This window comes from Epinephelus moara, chromosome 6, assembly GCF_006386435.1.
Source record: "Epinephelus moara isolate mb chromosome 6, YSFRI_EMoa_1.0, whole genome shotgun sequence".
In the NCBI taxonomy this organism is placed as follows: domain Eukaryota; kingdom Metazoa; phylum Chordata; class Actinopteri; order Perciformes; family Serranidae; genus Epinephelus; species Epinephelus moara.
In genome coordinates this window covers 42,325,097-42,332,598 of record NC_065511.1, presented here as the reverse complement: position 1 = coordinate 42,332,598, position 7,502 = coordinate 42,325,097, and positions in this window count along the sequence as shown.

Below are 7,502 nucleotides of genomic sequence, written 5' to 3'. Positions count from 1 at the left end.
ATCACACATTCACTCCGCTCGGCGCTCTGCTGCTCCGTCTCCACAGACAGAGTGTCCAGAGTGTGCTCTGCCACTCTGAGAGTGCGCTGCTCTGGATAACCCAACGCTACATTCAGACAGCGCTCCCAATTTATCAACGCTCCAGTTTGTGTCAGAGTGCGCTCTCACACTCAGAATGAGTGTTTCTGAACGCACCACTCACATCATCTTCCTCCATCGTCTAAAACAAGACAACAGAACTTGCTAATGTCTGGGGTCTATTTTCACTGTAAGCAACGTTTGAGCTTTCTTCTACTGATGTGATGAAATTTTGGGGTTTTCCTGTCAGCACTGAGGAAATTACAGACACATCCTGCCAGGTGGAAACACTGATGTTTACTGGAAAAAGTGATGTGAATGATAACTGTGTCCAAACAGGGAAGAGAGTCAGGACTCTATAAAATCAGACCCCTATGTCTCACTGAACTGTGTAGCAGAATCAAAACCCAGATCATAATCCAACATGTTTTCCTCCAAGATGCTGCTCTGTGCTCTGACTCTCACTGTGCTGGCTGTTGCTGTGGAGTCCTGGTCTGAAGGCAGTAAGTACTTTGGGTTTTTTGGGGGATTCTGCAGTAAAATGTGGTTTAAAACAGTTTAAGTGTGCTGCTGTAAATCTGCGTGACATTCCTGTTTGTAAAAAGGCGGTTTAGATTAATGTGCATGATGTGCTGCTGTCAGACCTGTCAGGTGCAGAGCTGACACGGCTCTACAACTCTGGAGTGTATTACGCTGAGAAGATGAAACAACCGCTGGGATCCAGCTCGTCCGCCATCGGACCATTCAGCCACTCTGGAGTCAGGTCAGCACACACACACACACACACACACACACACAGATGGCAGATTTTAACTTGTGCGTCAGCTCTATGCAGAGCCTACACCGTTGTGAGCATTTTTACTTCTGCAGTGGTGTCTGTGTCACTCTGCAGTTACACCAAAACACTAGTTGGCAGCAGAGTTTCTGTGAAGTGCTGTAAAGTTAAGTTGATTCAAAACACACATTAAACACACATTAAACATGGCTTAATAGAGACACTTTCAAACACCAATCAGCTTCACTGTAACTCGCAGCATTCACAGACAAACATTTGTCTTTATCTGGACACATTTTCCCCACAAATACAACATGCTAACGTTATTAGCACAAGCCTATGGCATTTTACATTGTATAAATTAGCCTAGCAGCTAGCAGAGATTTCCTCTTCTCGTATGAAGCCAGGATAAATTACACACAAGACTTAAAATGCTATTTTATGAGGGCTTCACAATTTATTGTTTCTTATCTGTGAAATTAAAGTAAATCAAAGCTTTGTTTCCACTGAGGGAAATGGTTTCAGCTTACAGAGACAGACAGGAGGTCTGCGTCACTGTGACGTGTAGTTACATTTCTGGGGAGGTGCACGTCAGGCTACAGTGTGGAGTATGACGTAGGTACAGTGTTGATTCTACGCAGAAGTATAAATACCGCTTTAGGTGACAGGAGATATTTTAACCTGCTCAGATCCTCTGTCTGTTTTAATGGACATAACTTTTCTAGCTAGATCTATGATTACTGTCATCTGACTCCACCCAGTAAGCCAATCACAGTGTTCCACATCATCTACGATGGACTGCAGAGAGCCACGCCCCCTTTTTTAACAAGTGTGGCTGACTGTGAGGCAAGGAGGAAGTCACATTTCAGTCCATGAATCATATTGTTAAAGTACATAATTTGTGTTTAAACTGTGTTTAGAGTAAACATGAGATGTTAAATTACTTATACACTAGTCCATACCCATTGGTAGCTTTGTCACCTTCTACCTATGCCAGTCCTCAATGCCTATGTGCAGTTTCACATAGATTGACCACGTCAGTGAGTAGAAAAACGTGGGACAGACAGAATGACTGACTGACAGAATGACACACTGACAGTTTCCGTGATTATGTACAGCATACCATACCATGACTTAGTCATACCAAACATTAGAACCACCACCAACATTGGTCCACAGGGGGAGCCACAGCGATCGGTCGCATTTTAGCCATTTTGAAGCATTTTTCTGTTGTTATAGCGCCACCCAGTTGCCAATTAGAGTTAAATTTCTCCAGTCACCTTGAGGCGTCCTGTTCTACATATCTACCAAGTTTAGTAAAAATCCATATGGCGGTTAGGCCTAGATAAGAAATGAGCTCTCTAGCGCCCCCATTTTGTTTGATGGGGTCAATAATGGAGGGGTCCCCTCAGATTATGTGTGGTCATATGCCTACAAAGTTGCGTGGTGATGGGTGAAACCCTTGAGATGTTATACACCTTTATGTGATGAGCCACGCCCTCCGCAATATTCATTGCCTTATAGAAGCTCAGTTTTAGTAAGTTTTCCAACTTTTGCCAAGAGGGAACTTTAGATATTGGTCCCTAGATTATGTTCACCCAGTTTCATGCAGATCGCTCAAACTTCCTAGGAAGAGATCCATTTGAAGTGTTTTTCAAAAAATTCAAAATGGCGGAAAATCTATATAAGCGGAAGTTATGGGTTCTTGAGGCAAATGTGTTCCTCATGAGGAGAGGCATCTCTGTGCAAAGTTTCATGTCTCTACGACATACGGGGCATGAGATATGCCCATTCAAAGTTTGCAATTTCAATCGGTTGCTATAGCGCCCCCCTTTGGCCAATTGATGTAATATTGCTTCATTGGCATCCTCCCATGACCCTCTACCACTGTGCCAAATTTCACATGGATTGACCAAGTCAGTGAGGAGAAAAACGTGGAACACACACACACACACAGAGTTTTCGTAATTATATAGTAAGATGTCAAAATATTGTCCGTAGAAAATGAGCACATAAATACGTTGAAATAGGAAACTACTGTTCTGATTTGATTTTTGAATGAAACAATCAGCTTATCATGTATTTTATGGGTTATGTAGACAGATACATTTCAGGAAGTTTCCACATTCTGGTAGGACTTCAGAAGTTAAGGAGCTTTTGGGTCATAATGATGAACACACTGCAAAATACACACAATGTGTGTTAAAGCATCACTTTATTCATTGATAGGAGTTAAACATTCATAAAAAAAAACGTCTTGCATTATTTTGTTGGAAAAAAGTCTGTTAAGGTCATTTATTGTCGTTTTTCTTATTAAGTGATTTCTGCGTTAAAAATTTTCGCCCACTACAAAACCATCCAGATGATCTTTTACGACTGAATTGGCAAATCAAAATTTAGCAAGTTAAGAGCAACATTGACCTCTGGAAGACCCTTCCATTATCTGTGGTCGGGAAGATCAATGTAAATAAGATGACTGTCTGCCACGTTTCCTCCTCCTTCCCAGTCAATTCCAGTTTTATTGCTATATTCTATTTCAAGCAGTTGGATTTGATTATGATACCTTTAATGTGGAATTATTAAGCAATCAGAATTTCAAAAAAACAGCTTTCTAAAAGTTTTCGTCTCTTTGAATGGGCAGAAAAAAACCTACATAAGTATCCTGATCAATTCTTAAAGTTAGAGTAAATATCCACCGTGACAATATTTTGTGTTCGGAACATGATCAGGTTCTGAACAGGTTAAAAAAACTAACATGAAATAAACCTGCTGACTGTTCTCAGAGTGACACTCGGTGATGGATCTAAGTGGCTCGTCCATAAAGGACACAACTTCGGCGTCTCCTCTCAGACGGTGGTGACCAGCGCCCGAAACATGGACCCAGACTGGAGGGTAAGTCTTTGTGTTTGTTCCTAAGATAGATTCATGTCCTCACAGATCACAGTGTCAGTGGGTCAGACTCTGCTCTGTGCTCTTCATCTTTTCAGGTGATCCGAACTGGAAATTTCCGTGGGAGGAAGACCGTTGGTGACTTTGTGAGGGTCGGTGGCACCGATTACAACGTCCTCTTCGATAACTGTCACGGGGCATCTAATCGAATGATGAATCAGTAAACATGAGAGTTTCTGCTCTGTGAGAGGCTGAAGTTTCAGTTTGTTTCTTCTCTGCTGAAAAGATAATAAAGGTGAAACCTCACAGAAGGTGTCATGTGCTTTTTATTCCACTGGAGGATTCTACAGCAACACATTCTCACTGTGACCTCGTCACATGTCCACGTTTGGTCATGGACTTTCCACGTCCACATATGACGTCCAAGGTACCCTGGGTGTGTTGGTTGTTGACATTCTGGGACGCCGTGTCAACTTCAGCCTGTTACATGCATTGTCTGTTTTCAAAATACACTTCTGTTTTCACAGGAAATGTACAGTTTGCATACAGTCTCTTTCAAAATAAAAGCACTACATCGGTACAACACCGCAAATTGACGTTCTTTCCCTTCACCAACAAAAGCATGTAGTTACGTTTACACATGGTTGGGTTCAGGAAACAAGAACAGGGTTTGGCTTTACAGTCTTACAGGAAGTGAACACTGGCCTCCTGGGTGAAAGTCAGTGGCTGTCAGTGTCCATCCCGCAGCGTTTCCCACCGACGCCACCTGGCACCGTTAAACAATAACGGTGACCGGACACGTATCATGCCAACATGGAAGGTCAGCTTTTTTGTTGGTGTCTGATGCTGCATGTCACTGACCAAGCGTCGCTTTTCAAAGACTTTAGAGTGAGACTGGGTGGTCCAAAGTCATTGATACAGACATGAGATGACTGAGGAAAATTTAGGTCCAGTGTGTCGGATTTAAGGGGATGTATCTGCAGAAACTAAATATTATATAATAAGTATGTTTTCTTAAGTGTGTCATCACCTGAAAATTAGAGTTGTTGTGTTTTTGTTACTATAGAGCGAGTCATTTATCGGGAGCAGGTCCTCGTCTACAGAGATCACCATGTTGCTCCACCGTGTTGCTACAGTAGCCCAGTATGGACAAACTGGCTTTAGATAGGGACATTCATGTTTTTGCATTTTCACAATAGCCACTGTAGTTGCCAGCCCCTCCATAATGAGCAGTGTCACAAGAACGCTTATTTGTTTACTGTTTTGTTTTTCTTTAAGATTAGTTTTTTGGGTTTTGCCTTTATTAGAGAGGACAGTCTAAGCAGGAAAAGGGGAGAAAGACAGGAGATGACATGCAGCAAAGGGTCGGAGGCTGTAATTGAACCTGCGGCCGCTGCAGCAAGAACATTGCCTTCATATGGTAGGCCTGCTCTGCCCACTGAAGTGGGAGTTGATGCCGTGCCTGCGTCAATGCAGAGCCTATGCTGTAACCGACGCCATAGCCTGACGTGCACCTCCCCAGAAATGTAACTCCACGTCACGGTGACGCAGACCTCCTGTCTGTCTCTGTAAGCTGAAACCATTTCCCTCAGTGGAAACAAAGCTTTGATTTACTTTAATTTCACAGATAAGAAACAATAAATTGTGAAGACAATAAACCCTCCACTAAAATAGCAATTTAAGTCTTGTGTGTGATTTATCCTGGCTTCATATGAGCAGAGGAAATCTAAGTTTGTCGCTATAACAATAATAATAATAATAAACTTTATTTCAGTAGTGCTTTTCAAGAGTTACAAAGTGCTTCATAGTACAATACCATAAAATATGAGAAAACAAAGACGTAAAAAAAACATCATACACAGAAAACGCCATTGCAGTATTATACATACATGTATATATAAAATATATACATACGTCCATACATACACATATACATGCATACACACATACAAAATCATACAGTGTTATATAAATGCCAGTCTGTGCAGCTGGGTTTTTACAGCTTTTTAAACTGACTCAGCTGATTTGATGGTAAGGGGTAAGGTAAGGTAAACTTTAATGTCCCCGAGGGGCAGTCTGGATACAGACAGTAGTCATGAGTACAACAAAACACACAGTACGACACATAACACACAGTATCCAGTCTCACACACTGTCAGGGGGAATCATGGACTATCAGTGGTCGCTGCTGGTTAAGATAAGTGATAGCAGATGGCACAAAGGACGATCTGTAACACTCAGTGCTGCATTTAGGGAGGCTGAACCTCTGCCCTGATGGATGCATCTGAAACTCAACATGGAGGGGATGATGGGAGTCGAGACTGAGGACTGATCGAGGGGGAGTTTGTTCCATAACTTTGGGGCTAAAATATTAAAAGCCTGATCGCCCTTTGTTTGAAGCCTGGAACAAGGAACATCTGGTTTTCTGATCTGAGGGATCTTGGAGCAGAACAGGAGGTTATGAGTTCTAAGATGTAACATGCAGTCAGACCATTAAGGGATTTTAAATTATCAATAGAACCTTAAATTGAAGTCTGTACTGAACAGGGAGATTCAAGTGTTTGTGAGAGGCCACGCTGCCACATTCTGCACCAATATGGTTAAATGATGCGTCATTAAGTACACAGGGCATTACCGTAAAAAATGAGGGTGTGGATAAATTGTTTAAGTATGTTTTTGGAGAGAACTGGTTTGACCTTGGCAATGTGTCTGACTTGTGAAAAGCAGAACTGAACAACACCCTTAATGTGCTGATTAAAGTTCAGGTACGTGTCACAGGGTCGATTATACTTCAGTAATATGTGTGTGACAAGTCAGATGTACGTTTAAAATGTTGAGTATTATAATTCCACAAATTGTGGTTCAGTTGTTACCTGACAGGCTCAGACCTCCGTACACAACATGTGGAGCGTTTGATTCTCACTTTCTGTACCCTTCGTTCACCTCTGGAGGGCCCCACCTGTAAAGAGGTGTCTCCCACCTTGTCTCTCCCCTTTTGCTGCTGTGCTCTGTGGGAGAAGTAAGAGACATCACTCTTGTGGTAATTTCCGTGTTTAGCTGTTTATCAGTTGATTTTATGCTAACATAATTAAGTCCAACGGTTACATACAGATCAAAATACTCCTTATAATCAGATATGTTAAACAATTTACTTATAAAAAGTAATAACGGCCTCCTGTATAAGCGAGATGTTTACAGATGTTTAGAGATGTTTCTATCTATATGAAAAATACTGCAGGTTTTGAAATTCTTCTGAAAGGGGTTCTCTGGATTCGTACCAGTCAGTTTGATACAGCTGAGCAGCACGTCATGAGTAACTGACGTGAGGCCGATGCCGTGGAACCAGAGATTTCTCATTTGAAAGCTAGCAGCAGCGTGGCTAGGACTAGGACACGAGGAAAGGAAGCCAGTGAAGGAAGTGAGCAGACACGTCAGCATGATGAAATGTATACCCAGTCTTGCCAGTCTTGCTCACCTGACAGCCCCGCCCACCACCACACCTGTCTCCACCTCCCTCATCAGCCCTGCAGTTTATAAGCGGCCCTTTTCCACCAGTTCGTCACATTTTTCTTATTGTCTGTGTTTCTTCTGTCTGTCGTCTGTTGACCTGTAACCCAACATCTGAAATCTGTCACCTGCCTGTTTGGACTTTTGATTTCCTCGCCTACCATCTAAAAAACATTGCCAAAATCAAAGGTATAGTGTCTAAACCTGACTTGGAGAGACTTATCCATGCATTTGTCTCTAGTAGGTTAGACTA